At 44.4% G+C, this 21624-nt stretch overlaps 1 pseudogene; it reads right to left on the bottom strand.

Annotated features, from left to right (window-relative positions):
• Positions 1-19797, bottom strand: part of LOC140724530 (uncharacterized) — a 76813-nt pseudogene extending 57016 nt beyond the window's left edge.
• Between the last annotated feature and the right edge of the window lie 1827 nt (positions 19798-21624).

Here is a 21624-nt window from a genome sequence, read left to right as displayed (position 1 = left end):
TGTTGTGGAGCAGAACCACTTTAATTATTTGGTCTGGTGACTTATGCAAAACCTTACACAGAACCTCCTGTACTGCTGGCAATATCAGTCCTTCTCCAGCTGTATGGGATTTTCCAGATTTAGGAATGAGCAGTGAAATGTTGTACAAAGCATGCAAACCATCACAGCTTTGTTGTGAAGTGCTGGGAAGCATGCTTTGGAGTGTTTTCAGTCTTGGAAAGTTTTCACGAAATGAATGAAAATGCCAAGATTTTGTTTGTTTTATCAGAGAGTATTCTCTTCAATGTTCAAGGAGCCTGGATGGGTTCATTGTCTCATTTGAAGAAACTTTTTCATATGACAGGTACATTGTCTGTTGTTGGTTGCTTGGCACTGGTAGAAATCCATATTTCAGATACTCCACACTATATTGTCTACACTTTTTTGTTCGGTCTGCTTCTGCCATTTTCATTATGGATTAACGACCATGGTCAATCACCTACTGTTTAAGTCCAGCCTCAAGCGCTGTGATCAATAAAGGGGAGAGTTATGACATCACCATACAGTAGCTCAGGCAAAACCTGACTCTCTGCCTGAAGGTACACAGTGTGGGGCAGAGATATCTTAGTTGGGCCATAGGCCAGAAAAATGTGGACAAGACCATTCAAAAGGGCAGGTTCTAAACTTTAATCCATTGAATGCCATATGATAATTCATCGAAATTGTGTCACTAAAGATTGGAGTATGGGAATCATATTAGCTAACACTGCACTACAGTAGCGAATGGCAATAATGTGTGGGCCAGGCACAGAAGTAACACAATTACTTCAGTCCAGATTTCCCATGATATGACAAACACAGAAGTGCCACATTGCTTTTCAACAACTATAATGTCCTTTGAGCAAGGTGTAAGAGAACGGTGGGTTAGTAAGGAATGAGGCGATTATATTACCGTTGTAATCAGTTCTATGGCCCTGAAGATCAAATGCATATAATAAATAATTTCCTTTCTTAAATTAAGCCTGTAATCCCTCAGCTGCTCCCCCTTGACACTGAGCACCTCCACACCACCCTGTTTATCTTTATTGCCACCTTAGAAACTCCCACCATCCCCATGGGGGTGGGGGGTGGTGAGGCAACTTCACCCACTTTGGGAGCCACTGGTTTGGACGGATATGGGCCTAACTCAAGCAAATATGATTAACTCAAGAAGGCACCCTGGTCACCGTGGATACGTTGTGCCAAAGGGCCTGTTTCTGTGATGACTAATTCGATGACACTTTGCAAAGCGCCACCATGAATGAGAAAGGCAATGCAGTAAACCTAGGTGGGTGCACCCAGCATCCAGAATAGTTTAAAAATGAAAGTAATAATGTAAATGAAAAAGGGTAGATATAACTACAGGCTTATGAGAGATAGAACAGGACTAATAACAGGTATACTTTGGAGTTAGAGGTATTAGTAATGACTATAGAAATGAAAATCTAGAGAAGGAGCGGCAGTATGACCATTGCTGGCATAATAAAATCTCCTCTGGGTCAAAAATTGCATATTAAATAAGGATTTGATGATACGAACATCCAATTATTTCTACAGCAATACCATGGAGAGCATTCTAACTGGTTGGATCACCATCTGTTATGGAGAAGCCACTGCCCAAGATCGGGAAAAAATGCAGAAAGTTGTAAACTCAGCCTTCTCCTCATGGGTACCAAACTCCCCAGCATCAAGGGCACCTTCAAATGGCGATCGTTAAATCGTTAAAGATCCCCATCGGCCAGGACATCCCCTCTTTTCATAGCTACCATTAAGGAGGAGGTACAGGAGTCTAAAGGCACACATGCGATGCTTCAGGAATACCTTCTTCTCCTCTGCCATCAGAATTCTGAATGGACAATGAACCCATGAACACAATCTCTATTTTTTGCTCTCTTTTTGCACTACATATTTTATTTAATATTTTCTCTCTCTATATATCTACTACTTCAAAGTTCAAAGTACATACAGTATATGTCACCATATACAACCCTGAGATTCAATTTCTTGTGGCATAGTCAATAAATCCATTATGGAAAAATAACCATATTAGAATCAAAGAAAGACTGCACCAGCCAGTGAGCCAGTTCAACTGATGTGTAAAAGACAACAAAGTGTGCAAATACAAAAAGAAAGAAATAATAATAAGAAGAAGTAAGTAATAAATATTGAGAACATAAGATGAAAAGTACTTGAAAGAGAGTCCAGAGGTTGTGGGAACATTTCTTTGATGGGGCAAGTGAAGTTGAGTGAAGCTACTCCCTTGTGTTCAAGAGCCTGTGGTTGAGGGATAATAAGTGTTCCTGAACCTGGTGGTGTGGTCCTGAGGCTCCTGCACCTTTGTCCTGATTGGCAGCAGTGAGAAGAGAGCATGACCTGGGTGTTGGGGGTCCCTGATGATGGATGCTGCTTTCCTGCAACAACGCTCTGTGTAGATGTGCTCAGTGGTGGGGAGAGCTTTACCTATGTTTTACTCGGTCATATCCTCTACATTTTGTAGGCTTTTCCACTCAAGGGCATTAGTGTTTCCATACGAGGCTGTGATGCAGCCAGTCAATATACTCTCCAACACACATCTATAGAAATTAGTCATTAGATGTCATACTGAATCTTCACAATTGCCTAAGGAATATGAAGCACTGTTGTGCCTTCTTCATGATTGTTGGGCCCAGGACAGATCCTCTGAAACAATACACTGACCCTTTCCGCCTCTGATCCTTCAATAATGACTGGTTTATGGTCCTCCGGTTTCCTCTTCCTAAAGTCAATAATCAGCTCTGTGGTCTTGCTGACATTGAGTGAGAGGTTGTTGTTGTGTCACCACTCAGCCAGATTTTCAATCTCTCTCCTGTATGCTGATTTGTCACCACCTTTGATTTGTCATTTTGGAGCTGTGCTTAGCTACGCAGTCATAAGTGTAAAGCAATTCAAGCTGGAAAGCTAAGGACACAGCCTTGTGTGCACCTGCGCTGATAGAGATTGTGGAGGAGATGTTGTTGCCAATCCAAACTGACTGGGGTCTGCAGGTGAGGAAATTGAGGATCCAATTGAACAAGGAAGTATCGAGACCAAGGTCTTGAAGCTTATTGATTAGTTTTGAGGGGATGATTGTATTGAATGCTGTGCTGTAGTTGATAAAGAGCTGTTGCCATGGTAGGCAAATTGAGAGTGGGTGCAAATTGTTTCTCAGACAAGAATTAATATGTTTCATCACCACCCTTCCCATGGCAGGGGAGTCTAGGACAGGAGGGCATGACTTCAGAATTGAAGGACGTCCATTTAGAACTGAGATTTGGAAACTTTAGTCAGAGGCTGGTAAATCTGTGGAATTTGTTGCCACAAGCAGCTGTGGAGGCCAAGTCAGTGGGTGCACTTAAGGCAGAGATAGATAGGTTCTTGATTAGCCAGGGTGTCAAAGGGTACGGGGAGAAGGCAGGTGAGTGGGGATGACTGGAAGAATTGGATCAGCCCATGATTGAATGGTGGAGCAGACTTGATGGGCCAAATGGCCTACTTCTGCTCCAATACCTTATGGTCTTATGGTCTTAAAACACTTCATCACTACAGATGTAAGTGCTATTGGATGGTAGTCATTGGGACAAGTTACCGCGTTCTTCTTAGTCTTTGGTATGAGTGAAGCCTGTTTGAAGCAGATGAGTATCTCAGATTGCTGAAGTGAGAGGTTAAGGATTTCAGTGAACCTCCATGTTTTGACAGTCAAGGCGAATATATAAAGCATTGACCTTATTTGAAAGTGACCCCTGTTGTTGCCTGTGTCACTTGATTTTACTTTATAAGAGGTGAAAACATTCAAGCCCTGTAACAACTGTTGAGTATCCATCGTCAATGGAAATTTTCTCAAGAATTGCTACTTTGCCCATGAGATGGCTTTCCGAAGATCGTGCCTGGAGATCTTGTAACATTGTTGGTCCCAAGACTGGAACATCTTTGATCAGGCCCTCAGCAGATTGCAGATCTCATGGTTTATCCGGGACTTCCGGTTGGGGAAGACTCTGAATGAGTTTGTGGGGTCACACTTGTCTACAGCTGTTTTAATAAAGTCTGTGAGAACCATGATGTATTCATTCCGATCCACAGATGAGTTTTGAACACGACACGGTCCACTGACTCAGAGCAATCCTGTAACCACTCCTCACCCTCCTGCAACCACCCCTTTGTTGTCCTAATCTCTGGAGCCTTGGTCTTTAGCCTCTGCCTGTATGCAGGAAGAAAGACAGCCAGGTGATCCGATTTCTTGCTGTAATTTATAGTTTCTTTTAATATTATGTATTACAATGTATCACCGTTGCAAAACAATAAATTTCACAGCATATGCTGGTGATTCTGATTATTGTATGTGTAATGTTCTCACTCGGGTGTAACAGAACGCCGAACTAAACATCGAGGTAAACCGTAGTCAATGAAAACAAGGTCGCAGTAAGATTAACCATTTACTGTTCACTCTTCACATTAATGTATGGTGAAAACTGTTGATAAAACAATACAAGATTGGTACAGTATTTGTTTCCTTCTAGATATCACATTTACATTGTGAATACTTGCAAAGGTAAAACTACAACAACTACATTACATTAAAGTGCAGCATACAATCAGAATCTATCTACGCCATTGACTGCTTTAAATACACTTCAACACAAACTATCCTGACTCTTTAACTAACGAAAACATAAACCTTATCGACCGTGGTTACTTTTAACGGAATCAGCGTTAACATTTTAATTCAACATATCGATTATCTATGACTTACAGCGTTGCTTTCACTATGCTTCTGGTGCTTAGAAGACAACTTTTCTTGAGCTGGACTCTCACATGTGAGCCCCCACCTTCCCCTCTTTCCCAAACCAGTATTTTCCCACAGGACGCGGCGAAACCGGATGTGATGTAATCGCATGCCGCGATATATTACAGACAACGAATTTACTTAAACAATCCTAACTTTAACTAAAAAATGCTAACACACGAATTACTAAGCGAAAATATTATAAACTAAATAACTGCCATAAAGGCAGCACAGTATGTTTAGAAGCATTTAAAGGAAGCAGTTTAAACCTTGAAGAAATTTCCCAGGAGTGTCTGATTGATTTTACTATTTTAATCTAAATTCATTGTAATACGAATATTTGTTTAAACTGCAATTACACCCATTATAGGTTGTAAAGCCAGGTACAGAAGATGTTTAATTCATTTCTGTTATTAAAAATTAATCATTTCAGAATTGTATAATGACTGCTCACAAAAGCACAAATAGTCACAACTGTGACCAAGATGGCGGCGCGACGCAGTTTGCAGCAGCCACTCCGGAGCTGATATCTGTTATTTGTCAAGCGGGGGTTGTGCTGCCTTTATGGCAGTTATTTAGTTTATAATATTTTCGCGTAGTAATTTGTTAGCATTTTTTAGTTAAAGTTAGGATTGTTTAAATCAATTGATTTGTCTGTAATACATCGCGGCTGCGATGACGTCACATCCGGGTTCGCCGCGTCTTGTGGGAAATTACCGGTTTGAAATTCACGCAAGGGTGGGGGTCACTCACATGTGCCACCATAACGCTGACTAGGGTCTCTCTATGCACCAAAGACACAGTGAAAGCAACGCTTTTTCACCATGCGTTAATGTGAAGAGTGAACAGTAAATGGTTAATCTTACTGCGGTCTCGTTTGCATTGATTCTGGTTTATCTCGACGTTTACCTCGGCGTTACTTCACACCCGAGCGAGAACGTTACAGTGAAAAAGCGGCATTATCAGGTGTTTAAAGTGCAGCCATGTCAACCCGATCCAGCATCAAGTCGTTGTCAAAGTCATCGTCATCCTGCGACAGGGGCAGTAGGGCATCAAGTAAGGCCACCCAAGCAAGAGCGAAAGCAGAAGTCGCCAAGGTGCGAGCGCGCTTTGCCAAAGAAGAATTAGAAGTAAAGATGAAAGCGGCTGCCAGAGAAGCCGAAAACCAGAAGGAAAAGGCTGCCAGAGAAGCCGAAAAGGCTGCCAGAGAAGCCGAAAACCAGAAGGAAAAGGCTGCCAGAGAAGCCGAAAACGAATTGGAAAGGAAAAGGGTAGAGGCACGGTTAGAAGCGCTGAAGCTAGAACGAGAAGCAGCAGCTGCCGAGGTGGAAGCAGAGTTAATAGAAGACGCCGAAGAAATGATCGGATTGGAACGTACAAGGGACTATGTCCAATCTCAAATGGAATGGAAGACTCTTTCTTCCTCTCCTTACTTATTCGATAACGTCCCACTTCATGAGGAGTCTTGGAGAGGCCCGACGGCATCACGTCCATCCGAGGAAGATAATTTACCCTCGCAACTCCGCGATGAACCCAGGAATGCAAGGGCTCACGACAAGTACTTCTCGACACCGAACTTACCGGATTTGGGGAGAAGAGAGGCAAAGACTGAGTCCAGACCAGCAAATTCCATAACAGATGTACGCCCTCAGTCGTGTACCTGCAGACATGTTCCCTCAGCCCGCACGCCACTTGCAGACGAATCCGTAGCACGGTATTTCGCACGACGAGATCTCGTCACTTCAGGACTATACCAGTTCGACGATAAACCTGAAAATTACCGTGCATGGCACTCCACTTTCACCAATGCTATCAACGGAGTCCAGCTCAGAGCAACCCAGGAGTTGGATCTTATGGCAAAATGGCTGGGAAGAGAATCATGTGAACAGGTGAGACGCATGCGTTCAGTGTACATCAACAAACCCGAGCTAGCATTGAAGAAAGCATGGGAGAGACTTCAGGAGGGCTACGGAGCCCCCAAAATTATTGAGGCGGCGCTATGCCAACGCTTGGGAAATTTTCCTAAGGTGTCAGCCAAGGAACACACCAAGCTAAGAGAATTTGGAGATCTACTGATGGAGATTCAAGGCGCCAAAGAAGATGGCCACTCAGCTGGTCTAGTATACCTAGACACTCCAACCGGGATTAGACAACTCGTGGACAAACTTCCATTTGGGCTGCAGGACAGGTGGTTGTCCGTTGCCTCAGATTACAAGGAAGAACACGAAGGTCGATTCCCTCCCTTCGAGTATTTCACCAGGTTCGTGTGCAAGGAGGCGAAGAAGCGAAACGATCCTAGCCTCATAGGTCCAGGAAGCAGTGCAATTTACACCAAGCCAGATAAATCCACTTCGAATAATTCCAACATTACTAAACCAGTCTCAGCGCTTAAGACTCAAGTCCTTACAACTAACAACGACCCTAGCAAGAATTGTCCATTGCATAACAAACCCCACCCCCTCAAAAGATGCAGAACGTTTAGGGAAAAACCCCTTGAAGAGAAGAAGGCCCTCCTCGAGGAGAAAGGAATATGCTTTAGATGCTGTTCCTCGACCTCTCACTGTGCGAGAGAGTGTACGATCGCCGTGAAGTGCCTGGAATGTGATAGCACTAATCACGACTGGGCCATGCATCCTGGCCCGTCACCGCAAACCGACAACGCTCCTTCACCCCCACAACAGGACGGCGGGGAGGGAGAAGCTCACTCCAGGACAACTGTTGTCAGCTCGAGCTGTACGGAAGTTTGCGGTCAAGCTCAGGCAAGCCGTTCTTGTTCAAAGATCTGTCTCACTAAGGTGTACCCTAAGGGAGCCAAAGACAAGGCCATCAAAGCCTACGTAATTCTGGACGATCAGAGCAACCGCTCGCTAGTCAGTCCAGAGTTCTTTAACTTGTTCAACATTGAGAGTGAGCAGTTCCCATACTACCTTAGAACTTGCTCAGGCAACATGAAAACTTACGGAAGGAGGGCCGAAGGCTTCCAGATCGAGTCCCTGGATGGTAAAGTCCTCATCTGTCTCCCCCCACTCGTAGAGTGCGAGAAAATCTTGAATAACCGCACTGAGATCCCGACGCCAAGTGCGGTGCTACACCAGCCACATCTCCACCACATCGCCAAACACATCCCAGAGCTGGATCCAGAAGCAGAAATACTCTTGCTATTAGGGAGGGATGTTCTCCGGGTACACAAGGTTAGGCAGCAGGTCAATGGACCACACGACGCCCCCTTTGCCCAACGCCTGGATCTGGGCTGGGTGGTGATAGGAGAGGTGTGCCCTGGCAACGAACACAAATCAACGGTTAACACACTCAAGACCAATGTGCTAGAGAGTAGCCGCCATATGATTCTTCAACCCCGCACAAGTTCCATGTGCGTCCAGGAAGCACCACAAGGCTTTAACAAGCGCAAAGTAACTGACGAGACGCTGGGTCAGTCTGTCTTTGCTCATAAGGAGCACGATAATAAACTTGCTCCATCGGCTCAAGACGCCATCATCTTAAAAATGGAGGACACCAAGGTCTTCAGAGACAAAGCAAATAGTGGGGTCGCCCCACTACCTTTCAGAGAACCACGCCAGTGCTTGCCAAACAACAAAGAGCAGGCAGTCAAGCGGTTCACGCCCTTGCAAAAAACCACGGAAAGGAGACCTGAGATGCAGCAAAGCATCCGATCGACCCACGAGGTACTGGGCACACCAATGGCAGAGGTCACAGCCATTATGAATGCACGACCACTCCTACCCGTGTCTTCTGACCCGGAAAACCCCTTCATACTGTTGCCATCAATGCTCCTTACGCAGAAGGCAGGAGCTGCCCCTCCACCAGGGGACTTCTCCGATAAGGACCTGTACACAAAGCAATGGAGAAGGAACCTTCAGGTTGGAGATTTAGTCCTGCTCAGGGACAAGCAAATTGCCGGCAACTGCTGGCCAATGGCCAGAATCACTGCCACATTCCCTAGTAGGGATGGACATGTCAGGAAGGTCGAGTTGAAAACTACCGACCAAGGCGATGGGAAAATTTACCAAAGGCCTGTTACAGAAGTCATTCTACTTCTACCTAATGACTGATTTAGAGACTGAAGTTTGTATTATGTTCATTGTGACCTTACGAAGGTCAAGTGGGGAGTGTGCTGCCTTTATGGCAGTTATTTAGTTTATAATATTTTCGCGTAGTAATTTGTTAGCATTTTTTAGTTAAAGTTAGGATTGTTTAAATCAATTGATTTGTCTGTAATACATCGCGGCTGCGATGACGTCACATCCGGGTTCGCCGCGTCTTGTGGGAAATTACCGGTTTGAAATTCACGCAAGGGTGGGGGTCACTCACATGTGCCACCATAACGCTGACTAGGGTCTCTCTATGCACCAAAGACACAGTGAAAGCAACGCTTTTTCACCATGCGTTAATGTGAAGAGTGAACAGTAAATGGTTAATCTTACTGGTCTCGTTTGCATTGATTCTGGTTTATCTCGACGTTTACCTCGGCGTTACTTCACACCCGAGCGAGAATGTTACAGGGGTGCTGTGCACAATCCTAATCTGATGAAAAACAGACGTGGGAGCACGGAAGAACAACTGGAGATCTCCAGGAAGGCCTTCTTCATTGCTGCTGCTGTTGTGAGGTCCGGGTCTCTGCTGAGAAGAACAGGCCCCCAGTCCTCGGGGTCGCATTGCCAGTGGCCATTGGCGGGGGCGTCTTAATACGTTCAGCAGAGGATGGTGCTCAGAGAGGCTGTGCCGGAGGGGATGGTCGGAGGCTCGGAGGTTCGACGGACTCGGAGCCCGCTGCGGACGGAGCGCTTTCATTGTGTGCTATGTCTGCGAGGTTGGGTCCAGCGGCGCTTTCATTGTGTGCTGCATCTGCGAGGGTGAGTTGGGCGGCGCCGTGGGAGTCCATAGCGGTGGTACTCCTGCTGCCTGCGTGGGATGACGAGTCTATCAGGACCCTGAGGACTTGTGGAAACTGTGTGGTGGTTTCTTTCGAACTTATAGTCTTTTAACATCTTTGGACTATCTCTACTGTGCCCATGGTCTATTTTTTTTTAATCAATTATGGTATTGTCTGCACTGTTGTAACTATATTTTAACTATAACTACCGTAGATGCCGGATTATAAGCCGCTACTTTTTTCCCACGCTTTGAACAGCTTTGAACACTGCGGCCTTTACTACGGTGCGGCTAATGCATGGTTTTTTTTCATGCCGCCAAAAACATTTTGCCTCGTAACAGTAGACCAATAAAATTGATGAGTAGTTCACAGAGGTCCAATGAAATTTTACGATAAATCAAGCGCACTTTCACAATTAAATTATTGTAAATCAGTCATTTGTACTCACCCTCATCAACATGGAAAACACTCGAAGAAAAGCATTGTGCTGCCTTTATGGCAGTTATTTAGTTTATAATATTTTCGCTTAGTAATTCATTTGTTAGTATTTTCTAGTTAAAGTTAGAAGTGTTTTAAGTATATTTATTTTCTGTACTACATCCCGGGATGCTATGACGTCACATCCGGTTTCGCCGCGTCTTGTGGGAAAATGCCGGTTTGCGATAAACGGAAAGGAGGGGGCGAGCGGCATTAGACCCGAGCGAAAACGCTGCTTTTAAGTTAAAGGCAATCAATAACTTTTCCTGGTAGGCTGCAGTATATATTTTTTTACCAGTCGTTAGGAGATATTGGAATGTTGTTCGTGCACTGTTCAGTAAAAAAAGTATACGTAACGTAATTTGTGTGTTACCGATACGTATGTATATTTAAAAGTAGCCGTGTTACAGGCACGGTTCAAAAAAAAGCATTTGCAATATGTATTTGTTTATGTTACCATATGGATTTAATTAAAAGTTAAAAAATCCTCACGTGTAATATCTTTCTGTGTAAATATCTCATATTACAACGTGGGACACCTGCGGCTTAAAATCTGGTGCGGCTTGTACAAGTACAAAATTGATTTTCTTTCTAAAATTAGAGCCTGCGGCTTTTAATCAGGTGCGTTCTGTAGTACGGAATCTACGGTATATGTAACTATGTAGTTTTGTGTAGGTCTTGTAGCTTTAGTTTTTGGTTTGTTGGGTGGTAGAGTTGGTCTCTTGACTTGGTGTGTCTGGGTAGTCTTGTTTTGTCTGGTGGATTTGGAGCTCCTTTCCGGGGAATGCGCTAAGATGGTAGCACGATATGAATATGCAGCAGTCTCCCCAGACTCTGGATTTGGGGATTACCAAACTTTATGTGGATTTTCTGGTGTAGTCTGTTTTGTCGTGTGCTTTTGTGATATCACTCTGGAGAACGTTGTCTTATTTTTTAACTGCATTGCATTTGTGGTTTCTAAATGACAATGAGCTGAACTGAACATCAAGCGTAATCGGCAGTGGAAATGCAGCATTTTGCCATCCCAGCTTATTATGATATATACATCAGCCTTCATCTTAAAAACATATTTCTGAATCACCAATCAAAATATGAAGGGGCAGAAAGAGAGATTTCTCAGAAATGAGTAGAGATGTGATTTTGGGTGTTAATCAAACAGAGGCAAAACCAGGTGCTAATGATCTCCTCTCTTAACTTTAACACAATTTTTCCAAAATATTTCTGGATTAAACATTCTAATGTGTCAGTTGGAATGACCATAGTATTCTTTCATTGATATACGCGACATTCATTGGCACTTCAGCTGGTTCTCAAAATTGAGAGCACGAATGGAATCCCTCCCAAAGGGATTATTACAGCATTGGATTAATAGGAAGAGATAGATTACTGACAGGGCCACTCTACCAGAACCTGGCCTCAGCTGCTCCATTCCTGAACACTGGTTGTACCTGCTGTCTGAGTCCCACCATTCTCCTTCTTCACTGATACTGTTCCTCTTCACTGGGCTAGGGAGAGCTGTGGAGGCGCAGAAAAAGAGGGGGTGGCAGGTGCTTCCATTACATTCCTTATGAGGTGGCTGTTATGTTTTGTAACTCCAGAAACACATCAAAAGAAAACAACGGGAGCCCGGGGACACTTGTGTCACTAGTTTATTTCAGTGAAGTGCTCAAGTATGACGTGGTGGTATAATGATGTATGCCATTCACGTACTTCCTACATATAACCTGTAATGAATCACATAAACAAACAAGAATGCTTAATAAAACAATGTACTTGCAATATTACTCAAATATTACTAAATATTAAATACGCTACAATGATGAGTGAGATTGTAGCTTTTGGTAGGAGCAACTGATGCAGATACCATACTGACCGTGCTGGCCAAGATGCAGCCCGGAGTCCCACACCATTCAGCCCAGCCAACAGCAGCCTTCTCTGGCAGCCTCACCACACTGAGCTGTGTGCCATTCATTGCCAGCGGAGATAACAGTGGAGGACAGGGATTCCCGTGTGTAGCTCTGGGAAGAGCATAATGGCTGGCACGCCAGTGTAGGGCAGTGAGAAGGCTTGCTTCAGCACAGCAGAGCACAGATAGAAAGGATGTCTTATTTACGGTACGGGGCAGCCCGAATTAGAAATGACCTGATTTACTGAAATGCGACGCTAATCAAATTCTCCCAGACTTTTAAAATCTATTGTTCAAGCTAGCAATAATAATAATAGTGTTTCATGGTTCTCATTTATGACTGGACATGGTATCTAGTATATTAATTTGATTATGAATAGTGTTAGACTTTACTAAAATGAAAGAAATACAGTGATAACAATGTATGTAAAATGAGTTACCACAGAAAATGGGCATTTCTGATTTACGGAGAATTTGGCTTAAGGACATTTCCCTAAATGGAACACTTACATTAGTCAGTGACTGCCTGTAGAGGAGATTAGGAGTCTGTGTGTATTTGGACTGGAGGACCAACAGTGCTAAAAGAAATCAGCAGCCTGCAAGGTAGCACTAAGCACGATATCAGTGTAACCACAAATGAGGGCTTAGTTCAGCGATGGTTGGTGGCACTAATGAAATAGAGTACTAATGTGTGCTTGTGAGGAAAGTAAAAAGCATTGATAGGAAAGAGAGAAAGAAACCCATTTCATCAGTGAAAACAGCTGGAATGTATTGCCAGGTGGGTAACTACATTTATCCTGTACAATTTAAACTAGAAATGACACAACACGCTTGCTTTGCCGAGACTAGTGTAAGTAGTGAAGAAGATTTGCAAAATTCTTTCTATGTGAGGATTTGGTTTGTCCACTGTATTTGCATTACCCTTCTAGGAAGTTGCATTTAACAGGGGTTGGGTTAATTTAATCTGGAAAATGTAAACACATGCACTGTGACAATATACTACATCACTTCTGTATGAGAATCTGCATGGTATATGACAACAGCCTATATAATTTCATCAGGTACAATGTATAAATGTGCTAATTCAAATACTTGTGCCGTGACAAAGTTGCGTAATTCTGTTTCAGTTTTAACCACAGAAACCAATGGAACCAGTCTGCCGATGATGTCATAGCCACAGTACTGCACACTGTCCTCATTCACCTGGAGAATACATTAGAATGCTGTTCCTAGACCACAGTTCAGTATTCAACACCATAATTCCCTCCAGACTAAACAGGAAGCTCAGAGATCTTGGCTGCACCCTTCCTCGTGCAGCTGGATCCTAGACTTCCTACTGGATCGCCGACAGGTGGTAAGGATAGACTCTCTTACCTCTACCCCTCTGACCCTCAACACAGGTGCCCCAAGGGTTGTGTCCTGAGTCCCCTCCTCTACTCCCTTTACACTCACGCCTGTGCTGCCACACATGGCTCCAACCTGATGATCAAATTCACAGGTGAGACAACATTGACTGGCCTTACCTCTAGCGGTAATGAGTCAGCCTACAGAGGAGAGATTAACACCCTGACACAGTGGTGCCAAGATAACAACCTCTCCCTCAATGTACAAAAAACAAAAAAGCTGATGGTGGATTACGGGACTGCTGTTTAGAGGGTGAGTAGTTTCAAGTTCCTTGGTACACACATCACCTGGACTGTACACACTGGCTTTGCGGCAACAAAACACAACAGCATCTCTTCCACCTCAGGCGACTGAAGAAGTTCGACATGTGCAACCAAATCCTCACAACCTTCTACAGGGGCACCACTGAGAACATCCTGACTGGCTGTATCACTGCCTGGTATGGGTACTGCACCAACCTTGATCACTGGGCACCTCAGAGAGTGGTACCAGCGCATCTGTGGATGTGAACTTCCCTCCACTGAGGACGTTTACAGCAGCAGCTGCATACAGAAGGTCTGGAAGATCATCGGGGACACCAGTCACCCCAACCATAAACTGTTTCAGTCAGGCAAATGGTAGCGCAGCATTAAAGTCGGGACCAACAAGCTACGGGACAGTTTCTTTCTACAAATCATTAGACTTATAAATTCACATGTTTGTACATTGTGACGGAATCATAACATAAAAACTATTACTCCCTCATGTTGTGGCATGGATGTAAAATTTCCATAAATTAAATTCTCTTGTTACGAAAACCCCGTAACCAGGTAACTTACCAGCAAAGATAGATGGGTCAGCTGAGTCGGATGCTACTATTTTCAAACGTTTTATTCAACAAGGGCACAAACGTATGGTTAATACAAAACATTCAGATCATACACGTCGTCAAAACTCAATCTAAAACACCGGTGTAACCATAATCAATCAGAAATAAGCTCTACAATTGTCTAGGGGGTAATACTGAGTCCAACGGAAGTATAAAGAGTCACTCAGAAGTTTGCAGGCTTTTCCTTTCTGGGAACCCGCTGGGGTTTGTTTTACGTTGTAGAGAGAAAGAGATGATTTAGAAAAGATACACACTTGCCCGTCATCTTGGCAGAGCAAATCCTTGGAATCAGGGGAGCAGACTTCCCCGTTGTTATTTAAAAGCAGTCTTTCGTTGGTTTTAGCCACAGATTCAAATTCGGAATCTAACGCACGTGGCTTCCTTCAAAATGGTGTCCCGCTCCCACGGGAATCGATCTTGTGTCTACTGGGTGCGTCTGAGGGTCCTCCCCTCAGACCCGCCTTTATACTTCTTCACGGGATCGCAGGTGTCAATCAAGTTGCAGGTAATGCGATCTCTCTCTCAACCAGCCCACTTTGCCCGAGGGCTTTTCACGTGGTCTCCATGAGACAATAGTCAAAGGCACCTTTATTCTGCTTCTTGGGAGAACGTGGTCTTCCGCACGTCTCTCTCTCTTGGGTCAGTTGACCCCCCTTAACTAGAGTTCTTGCGATTTTCACAAAGGAGGGGGCCAACGGCATAACAGTACATTGTGACGGAATCATAACATAAAAACTATTACTCCCTCATGTTGTGGCATGAATGTAAAATTTCCATAAATTAAATTCAGTTATAATCAAATTGCCTCCTGAGCCTATTGATTGTGATGGTGAATTTTGTACAATAATACCAGCTTCTGTGGATTCATAACTGAAGATCACAGCCCAGTCAATCTATGACCTAATGCTAACAACTTTTTTAATGCATACATGTTCTATGCTTACTTTGGTGACTTCTGATCTGATGTTAGTGCTAGTTTCTAGGACGAGAGCAGAAGGCAAGTGGGTGTTCAGTGTCGTCTGCCTGTGTTTGATCGGACTGCCTCTCCCTCTCGCTCGCTGCTGCAAGAAGAAGGTGCCAGCAGGCGTCTCTCTCTCCCTCTCTCTCTTGCCCTCACTCGATGCTGCGGAGACTTGGATCTTGGGCGAGGTTCAATCGATACCTTTTGTGGATTGGACTCTGTAGTTCTTATTATGGTGTGCTTCTGATTACTCCTTTTTTTACTTGTTATTTTCTGTGATTTTGATCTGGGCGGACTGGCTGTACGGCCTGCAGTCAATGAATGTCACAGCATCGAATTGAACTGAACGGGACTAACCTAAACATACCTAGACTGTTTCAATGACTCTGTGCTCATGATGTTTTATATTCTGTATTTTTCGCTCATTTTTTTGCCATTTGCATGATCTGTTCTTTTTTTTGTGTGTTGGGTGAATGATGTTGAACGGGTTCCATGGCTGTCTGGGAAGGCAAGTCTCAGGGTTGTGTACTGCACGCAAAATTTAATAATAAATGTGCTTTGAATCTTTAATGTTTTAACCCAACTGCATAATAAAATATAAAGACTGAATATCAGGTTAACACATTTTTTTGTATTTATCACCTTAAAATAAAACAAATCAATAAGCTTTAAGACCTTGGTCCCAATGTCTCCTTGTGCAATTGGATCCTCAATTTCCTCACCTGCAGATACCAGTCAGTTCGGATTGAAAACAACGTCTCCTCCACAATCACTATCAGCACAAGTGCACAAGGCCGTGTGCATAGCTCCCACTCTACTAATGATTATGTGGCTAAGCACAGCTCCAATGCCATTGTCAAGTTTGTCAATGACACCCCTGTTGTAGGCCGAATCAAAAGTGGTGACGAATCAGAATATAGGAGGGCGATTGAATGTCTGACTCAAAGGTGCCACAACAACAACCTTCTACTTAATGTAGCTGATTATTGACTTCAGGAGGTGGAAACTTAGGTCTATGAGCCAGTCTTCAATAAAGGATCAGAGTTGGAGAGGGTCAGCAAATTTAAATTCCTCTGTGTTATCATTTCAGAAGACCAGCAATTATGAAGAAAGCATAGTCATGTCTCTACTTCCTTTGGAGTTTACAAAGATTTAGCATGACACCTAAAACGTTGACAAACTTCTAAAGATGTGTATTGGAGAGTATATTGACTGGCTACATCACAGCCTGCTATGAAAAGCTCTTGAATGAAAAATCCTACAATAAGTAGTGGATACAGCCCAGTCGATCAGGGGTAAAGTCCTGCCCACCATTGAGAACATCTACATGGAGCATTGTCGCAGGAAAGCAGCATCCACCACCCAGGTCATGCTCTCTTCTCGCTGTTAAATCAGGAAGAAGGTCTAGGACCCTCAGGATTCAACTTCACTTGCCCCACCATCGAAATATTCTCACAATTTATGGACTCACTTTCAAGGACTCTTTATCTCATGTTCTCGATATTTACTTTAATCCTTTTCGCTCCTTATGGAGCATAGGGCCTCAACAAAAGTCCTCCACTTTCTGCGATCTCTAGCAGATGTTTTTGCAGTCTCCCAAGTTTGGCCGGCGGCTTTCAGTTCATCCAAAAGCCTACACCTCCAGGTTTGCTTTGGGCGACCTCTTCTTCTCTTCCCTTGTGGATTCCATTCGAGTGATTGTCGAGTGACATTCGACTGGCTCTTCCTCAAGGTGTGGCCGACCCATTTCCACTTCCTCCTCCTTGTCTGGAATACAATGGGCTCTTGGTTTGCTCTCTTCCATAGGTCTAGGTTTGACACTCTGTCGTACCACTCGAGGCGGAGGATCTGCCGATTTGGAGGATTTGTTGAGAAAGGTCTGGATCTTGTTGCAGCTGGTGTTAGTGATTCTCCATGTTTCGGATCCATATAGTAGGATGGCTTTCACATTGGAGCTGAATATACGGAGCTTAGTTTTGACAGAGATGGCCGTAGATCTCCAAACAGGTCGCAGGGTTGTGAAGGCATGTTGGGCTTTTCCGATCCTTGCTCTGATGTCCTCATCTGTACCTCCTGATTTACTGATTTTGCTTCCGAGGTAGGTGAATTTGTCTACATCTTCAACTATTTGTCCTTCAATCCATAATGGCTCCTCTTGTTTGTTATTAATGCGTAGAACTTTGGTCTTCTCCTGACTGATCTTAAGGCCTACTCGCTGTGAGGTCTCTCCCAAGGAATCTACTTTCTTCTGCATATCTTGAAGCCAGTGTGAGAGAAGAGCGAGATCATCTGCAAATGCCAGGTCTTCCAATTTCCCTGTTAACGTCCACTGGATGCCTCTCTCTGAGCCAGCATAGGCTGTTCTTGTAGCCCAGTCGAGTACCACAAGAAAAAGTAGAGGCGACAGCAGGCATCCCTGTCTGACTCCAGTAGTGACCAGGAACTCTTCGGACAGTCTCCCAACGTGGATGACCCTGCATGAGAAGCCATCATAAAGCTGCTTGATGATATTCACCATCTTTTCCGGTACACCATAGTGTCGTAAGATGCTCCACATTGACTTTCTGTCCAGGCTGTCAAATGCCTTCTCAAAATCAATTAAGCACACATATAGTGGAGTTTGCCATTCTATTGTCTGCTCCACAATGACTCTAAGTGTAGCTATCTGGTCAATGCATGATCTCTCTTTCCTGAACCCTGCCTGCTCATCTCTAAGTCTCTGGTCAATGGCGTCTTTCATCCGCTCCAAGATTACCCTGGTGAGAACTTTGCTAGGAATGGACAACAAGGTGATCCCCCTCCACTTGCCACACAGTGAAAGATCTCCAGAGTTTGGCAACTTCACAAGGAGGCCCTTCTTCTAATCTGATGGGATCTCTCCTGTTCTCCATATCAAATTCAGCAGTATATGCAAATGGTCCACCATAACCTCTCCACCCTCTTTCAATGCTTCTGCAGGAATGTTGTCTTCTCCAGCAGCCTTGCCGTTCTTCAGGCTTTTCAGGGCTTTTCGAATTTCTTGCTTGGTGATTTCACCTATATTGATGTTGGGTGGGTCTCCAGGCTCCAGGTCAGGTGGGTTCTGTGGTGGTGGTCTATTCAATACTTCCTGGAAGTGTTCCTTTCATCTCGCCAGCTGATCTTCAACCGAAGTGAGCAGATGGCCTGTCTTGTCTCTAACAGGTCTGTTGAAATTGCTTTTCTTCCCTTTCAAAAGTTTAGTTGTCATGTAGAGTGCCTTGAGGTCCCCTTTACTGGCTGCTGTTTGTGCTTGCTGTGCTATTTCATTGAAGTATGACCTCTTGTCCTTTCTGAGCTGTTTCTTCACCTCCTTGGCCATCACGCTGTACCTGTTGGCGGTGATTTGTTTCTGTTGCCGGGTTCTGGCCTGATTCAACTCCTGTTTGAGCTTTTTCCTCTCCTTCACCTTCTGCCATGTCTCGTCCCTGATCCAAGGTTTACTGTTGACTGGTGGTCTTCCCAGTACTTCTTCGCAGGCTCCTACAGTGGTCTGCTTGAAGGTAATCCAGGCGTGTTCCGCTGTTCTCTCATCTTGTTCCTCTATTTGAAGAGCCCCAAAGCGGTTTTGCAAGGTGATGTGGAAATCTTTCTTGTTCTCTTCCATCTGTAGTTTTCTAACATCAAACTTTATTTGCATGTTCTGTTGCTTCTTCTTGGCTGACAGCTTCATCTTCAGCTTTGCAACAACCAAATGGTGGTCAGATCCAATATCTGCTCCTCTTTTGGCTCTCACATCTTGCAATAAACTTCTCCAGCGCTGGTGGACTATGATGTGATCAATCTGGTTCTCTGTTTGATGGTCAGGTAAGACCCAGGTTATCTTGTGGCAGTGTCGGTGGGGAAAGAGGGTACCTCTAATGGTCAGTTCGTTGAAGGCACAGAAGTCGGTAAGGATTTCTCCATTTTCATTCATATTCCCCAAACCATTCTGGCCCATCTCTCTCTCCCTGCCAGTGTTATCGCTGCCTACTTTGGCATTCAGATCTCCCATGACGATCAACATATCTTGCTTAGGTACCTTTCCAACTACTGCTTGAAGCTGGGTGTAGAAGAGATCTTTTTCTTCTTCCTCTGCGTTGTTAGTTGGGGCGTAGCACAGGATAATGGATCCCTTCTGGAATCTGGACTCGAACCTGGCTGTGATGATACGGTTGGACACTGGTTCCCATTCTATCAAACTTCTGGCTGCTTCTTTGGACAACATCAGGGCCACACCAGCCTCATGCGGGTCTTCCTCTTTTTCTTTGCTGGAATAGAGCAGAGTTTCTCCCGTCTGCAGTTTGGTCTCACCAAAAGTATTCCACCTTGCTTCGCACATGCCTAGGAGTGTGAAGTGGTATCGATTCATTTCCTTCATTGCCTGTGTGCACCTACCTGTCTCCCAAAGCGATCTCACATTCCATGTTCCGATTAGGATAGATTTCCTCTGTGAGAGCAGCTTTGGAGCCTCCATTATGGTTTTCCTCGGGTGAAGGAGGGTTGTCAGCCCTGCAGCTTCCTGACGGGTTTGGTTGCAGCGCGTCATCAGCCTCCTGAATGGGGCCCTGCTTTTCCCGAGATCTGGGTTAGTGGTTGACAATCTGTTGACGGTTTCTGTAACAATTGCTTGTTTTACGTGAATGGGTTGTTAGCCCATTGCACAACCCCCAACCTGGAGGACCAGGGGTTTTCTGTCAGGGTCACCTTCCCCTAGGTGATGGCATTTCCATGCTAACAATGGCATTTCCATGCTAATGAGCTCCGCCTGCCCGGGTTTGAAATCAGGGTTTACCCTCTCCTAGATAGGCTGCCATCCAAGGCTAACGAGTCCTATCTACCCGGGTTTGGAATCGGAGTTCCTTTTCCTAGGCTATGTTGGTTTGCGGCACCTTCTTCCATAATATCCGGTGCACCCCTCACACGAGGGATCCCCCATCCACCACCCAGGGGACGCGCCTCAACGCCGTATAGCCCCAGCGTGAGGTAGATAGATAGATAGAGATAGATAGATAGATACTTTATTCATCCCCATGGGGAAATTCAACTTTTTTTCCAATGTCCCATACACTTGTTGTAGCAAAACTAATTACATACAATACTTAACTCAGTAAAAAAAATATGATATGCATCTAAATCACTATCTCAAAAAGCATTAATAATAGCTTTTAAAAAGTTCTTAAGTCCTGGCGGTAGAATTGTAAAGCCTAATGGCATTGGGGAGTATTGACCTCTTCATCCTGTCTGAGGAGCATTGCATCGATAGTAACCTGTCGCTGAAACTGCTTCTCTGTCTCTGGATGGTGCTATGTAGAGGATGTTCAGAGTTATCCATAATTGACCGTAGCCTACTCAGCGCCCTTCGCTCAGCTACCGATGTTAAACTCTCCAGTACTTTGCCCACAACAGAGCCCGCCTTCCTTACCAGCTTATTAAGACGTGAGGCGTCCCTCTTCTTAATGCTTCCTCCCCAACACGCCACCACAAAGAAGAGGGCGCTCTCCACAACTGACCTATAGAACATCTTCAGCATCTCACTACAGACATTGAATGACGCCAACCTTCTTAGGAAGTACAGTCGACTCTGTGCCTTCCTGCACAAGGCATCTGTGTTGGCAGTCCAGTCTAGCTTCTCGTCTAACTGTACTCCCAGATACTTGTAGGTCTTAACCTGCTCCACACATTCTCCATTAATGATCACTGGCTCCATATGAGGCCTAGATCTCCTAAAGTCCACCACCATCTCCTTGGTCTTGGTGATATTGAGACGCAGGTAGTTTGAGTTGCACCATATCACAAAGTCCTGTCTCAGTTTCCTATACTCCTCCTCCTGTCCATTCCTGACACACCCCACTATGGCCGTGTCATCAGCGAACTTCTGCACATGGCAGGACTCCGAGTTATATTGGAAGTCTGATGTGTACAGGGTGAACAGGACCGGAGAGAGTACGGTTCCCTGCGGCGCCCCTGTGCTGCTTACCACCGTGTCAGACCTACAGTCTCCCAACCACACATACATTTATAGCTTATTTATTTATTATTATTGTTTCTTCCTTTTTGTATTTGCACAATTTGTTGTCTTTTGCATAATGGTTGAATACCCAAGCTGGTGTGGTCTTTCATTGATAATATTATGGTTGTTTTTATATTATAGATTTATTCAGTATGCCTGCAAAAATGCATCTCAGGTAACATATATGTAATCTGATAAAAAAATTTCTTTGAACTTTGTTAGCAGAATTTCAGATGGAGATGAGGAGACGTATAGGAGTGACGTAGATTAGATGGTTGAATGTTGTTGCAG

The sequence above is a fragment of the Hemitrygon akajei genome, chromosome 3 (assembly GCF_048418815.1).
Source record: "Hemitrygon akajei chromosome 3, sHemAka1.3, whole genome shotgun sequence".
In the NCBI taxonomy this organism is placed as follows: domain Eukaryota; kingdom Metazoa; phylum Chordata; class Chondrichthyes; order Myliobatiformes; family Dasyatidae; genus Hemitrygon; species Hemitrygon akajei.
Note: the sequence above shows the minus strand (reverse complement) of the source record. Positions and strands in the feature narration are given on the sequence as shown.